The sequence below is a fragment of the Mandrillus leucophaeus genome, unplaced genomic scaffold, assembly GCF_000951045.1.
Source record: "Mandrillus leucophaeus isolate KB7577 unplaced genomic scaffold, Mleu.le_1.0 Scaffold457, whole genome shotgun sequence".
NCBI classification, from domain to species: Eukaryota; Metazoa; Chordata; class Mammalia; order Primates; family Cercopithecidae; genus Mandrillus; species Mandrillus leucophaeus.
Window position 1 is genome coordinate 289,825 of NW_012104887.1, and position 4,461 is coordinate 294,285.

The window sequence follows — 4,461 nt, forward strand, 5'->3', positions numbered from 1 at the left end:
CCACTGCCCCTTCTGAACCCTTTGGACTTTACTCAAGTCTGTCACAGCACTTCTCATGCCATTTGGCAGTGACTTGCTTTCCAGATGGAGCTCCTAGAGCACTGCGATAACGTTTTTTTCATATCTATATATATAGCACATAGCACAGCACCCATCAAGTCTCCAGAGGAGCTCTCAGGAAATATTTTCTCAGTGATCCAAAAGAGAAGGGGTGTAACCCTCCACTCATCTCCCCTCGCATTCTGTCCCATTGATTCTCTCAGAATCCCTGTATTCTCCATTTTACTGAATCTTTGGCATGCTTACTTCCCTAAAGAGGATCCCAATAACCCATCTGAGGCCCAGGAACAGACACCTGTGATGGGCTTTGACAAAAAAAATGGCAGTGATAAGGAAGGGATGTCATTACATACTACTTGTCTGGGCTGTCTCCTAACTGATGCATCCCTGTGTTACAGCAGTTACCACATCCTGTTAAAATTACCTGTTTGTGTGCCATCTTTCCTTACCACATTAAGTATCTCAAGGGCAGCCATTGGTTATATTGCCCCATGACAATGCCTAGTGTGTTATCTGAAAAATTAAGTACTCAAGAAATATTTATATTCTAAAAACCTTTCTAAAGGCTGAATGTAGGCAGAATATTATTATTATTGCCTGTGGTACGCAGAGATTCTTCTCTTGGTACCTCCTGATTCACATGGGAGAATGTTTTAAGGTAAACACTGTCATCTCGAGCACTTCGCCAATTGTTTTTCATTCCATCTAAGCCCACACTTACTTGGTGGGCATCCACTGTGAAGGTAGCCCAAGGTCAAGGCTCTGGGGTCTGGGGCAAGACCTCACATTCACATTTCCCTCCTCTTGGTGTTGGTGCTTCCCAGGAGAACCAACCAGTTCTGTGTTTATTCTGTCCATGGTGCTGGTCAGATGCACAAGGAGCTCTGGAGTAAGTTTACTATTCCCTTCCTTGCTACTCAGCACAAGTTGTTCTTTGAGGAGGTTGATGATATTGTGGGCATTCTTCAGCTTTCCTTGGAGCTTTCTGAACTCAGCCCGAAGGCTACTCTCACTCAGACCCTCTCTGGTTATCACAGTCTCAACCATCACCTCGCCCTTCTCCTTGTCTTCCTTGACCTCCCATCCATCAGACATTGCTTCTTCCTTCTGCTCTTTCAGCTCTGCATTCTCAAGGCAAAGGCTCAGCATGGTGTGAGGCTTTGGCAAAGGCTGCAGGAAACACACATAATTGAAGGCTAGGTCTGGACCTGACAGCAGTTCCTATTAGTACCTCTTACCCACATCTCAGCCCACAATAAACTCAGACATACCCCATGAAGCAACCTGAGACCTATAACAGCTCCCTAATTTTATATACAAGAAAGTCAAGGCTCAGGAAGAGTAAGAGACTTGCCCAAACTTCCACAGCTTCTTGGTGGCAGCACCATCACTAGAAACCTTGGACTCAAGGCATGCAGGCTAGTTTTCTTTACTTGTGCCATGCAGCCTCATATGTTCTAATTTTTAGTAGCCTCTGGAATAAAAAAGAGTACTTACACTGTTAAAAAAATAAGACCTTTTCTGTAACAAATTTATTGTTATAAATTCTGCAGTTCTATTATTTATCATCAGTCAGTTTCAAACCATTGGGACTTAGGAATACAGAATAAATAAATAACACTAATCAGAACTATTATTACAATGAAAATGTACTTAGATAATTGTTTGCTTTATATCTGGCTCACATGATAGAGATAACCTTCTTGAGAGCAAGACTGTGTCTGTCCTATTCATTCCATATCCCAAGTGCCTACAAAAGTGCCTGCCACATAAATCATTTGTATTTGTTGAAGAAATAAAGTGGACCAAACAGCTAATTTTCACCAAGACATTTCAGATAAATTCTTTCCACAACAAACTCATACCAGGGTTGAGTGGAAGGAAACATGGCTGTAACAAGTTTATTCACTTAACTTCTTTGAGCTTCAGTTTCCTTTTACATAAAATAAGGATGATAACACTTACGTAGTGGAGTTAGCAGATGCTTAAATGAAATTGCATATATGGTATGGCTAGCTCAGGGTCTAATAGGGAAGTCATTCAATCCCTGCTGTACTAGCTGTACATTCAATCCCTGCTGCAGACCTGAGAAATACCAACAGCAGAATCCCATAAGGTGCTTGTTAAAAAAGCTGTAGAGCTAAGGCCTATGAATCCACATTTTAAGTTCCATAGATGATTTTTTTTTTTTTTTTTTTTTTTTTTTTTTTTGTAGTTTTAGTAGAGACAGGTTTCACCCATCTACTGAGTCAGGATGGTCTCAGTCTTCTGACCTTGTGATCTGCTCGCCTCATCCTCCCAAAGTGCTGGGATTACAGGCGTGAGCCACTGCGCCTGGCTGGGAGTCCAGTTTTTGGTCTGCGTATGTTAATGGACACAAGATCTGATAGATGAAAAGTGTGATAATAAAGTGGCAGTAAGCTTGTGGAGTATCCAATAAATTGAAACACTATTTTTTGAGTTGAACTGAAATTTTTGTGTTGTGAAAACGAGAGAGTTTATCCAAAGAAAGATCTGGCTTGGCAAATAGGATGGATGGTGGTCCTCACCGGTTAGATGAGGTCATGACCATGGGATCTCCATGATGAGATCAGTGTCATTATAGAAAATGGAATAAAGACCAAAGTGCTCTCTCTCTCTCTCTCTCCACCATGTGAGGACAGAAGGAGAAGGTAGTAGTCTGCAAGCCTAAGTGTGCTAGGCAGGAGTAGAAACAGGTTTTAGTGATCGTTGAAACACCCAGGACAGTGCACTACTCTTTGGGAGATGCTGTGCTTGGGTCTGATCACTGGGTTTTGTGATAGAGGATGGTACATGATGCTGACAGGGAACTCACTGGTGTGTTGAGTTTTAGCATCTGTGACTCTGAGATGCATATGAGGTCTTTATAAATTTAGAAAGTGAGAGTAGAAAGTACAGGTTTGTATTTTAGAAGGAGATTTGGGAATACATGTAGCTCTGGTTGATACAGATAATATGTTAAGGTTTGTTGGCCAGAGCTGATGTGTGTCTTGGGTGTTGGGCAAAGAACAGAGAACAGCCAAAGCCCTTTGAGGTCAAAGTGAAGGGTGATTTCCTTGTTGGACTCAAGTTTATGACTCAGCCTGGACCTAGCTTGGCTTCTCAGCTAGAGAAGAAGCATGATTCCATGTCACACACAGCTCCTGTCTTTGAAAAAGTCATAATGACTCCCAGACCCAACATGTGGGACAAACCCTGGATTTTTCTCTTCAGTTTAATCTCTCCAGGGAAAATTGAGGAAAGAAATCTCTCTACTATTTGAACTTCATCAAAAGACTAATATGTTAATATTTTGACCGTCAATATTTCCTTAATCTAGTCTACTCCTTAAATAGCTAATACATCAAAGCATGTTAACTTAGGAAATTGGAATCTCCCTAACAATATTGACTGCAAGCATTATTAATCTTTTTATATCACATTTCCTTCAAGTGCTTTATACATCTTCAAGCAGACAAATAATAGTATTATAATGATTATATGACCGATCATTACTCTTTTGTCAAAAAAAAAACAGTGACAAAAGACTAACTCAGTATACCAACCTTTGTTTCTTCATTATCTCTACCTTGATTCTGTCCTTTCATTTCCTCTTTCTTCTAATTCTACTTCTGCTTATTTTTTCCTCCCTGGATTTGAACTTTACTTACCTAAGCTATCAGTTAGGTGACCTTCTCAGACACTAAGGCAGCAGTTTGAGGTTGAGAATTGAAGATTTAGGATTAGAGAAAAGAAACATGAATGAATTTCTGATGTTTTATTATAGGGGTTTGTAATGCAGGTAGAAAGACCTTTTTCAGAGTTAAGAGTTTGATCCGACCAATGAGCTATTTTGATATTTATAACTTTGTCTAGTAAAAGTTTCCTATAAAAACATTTGGTTTGGATGTCTTTGTTAGCTTTTAGTCGACACTTGAAAAAGCCACTTGCAAGTTTCTAAGTCTTTCTGGATACTCTTTTCAGCTATCCTCCGGGCAGTTGGTAGGGAGAGGCATTGGTAGTTCAGTGGTAGACTTCCTGCCTCCCATGTGGGAGACCTGGGTTCATAATCCTGGACAATGCAATAGGTATTTTTAACTTCACTGTGACTTTTTAACCCATCTTCCCAGAAAAATTATACTGCATAACCTAATAGTGCATTTAGGGGCTTGGCCACCACAAGGTAAAATGACGACAACACTCACCAAAGTAGCGGCAAAGACATTCAGGAGACTAACCCAGGACCCATGCAGCTGAGCTGTTGGACTCAACAAACCACTTAGCAAAGTGGCAAGCACGGAGTGTTTCTTGTGAGTCACTGCAGTTTTCATATTGGTACCTGTTACTTTCATCTATTCTCTGGGCAGATCCCTGCAAACCCAAAGAACCATCAGGTTCCTG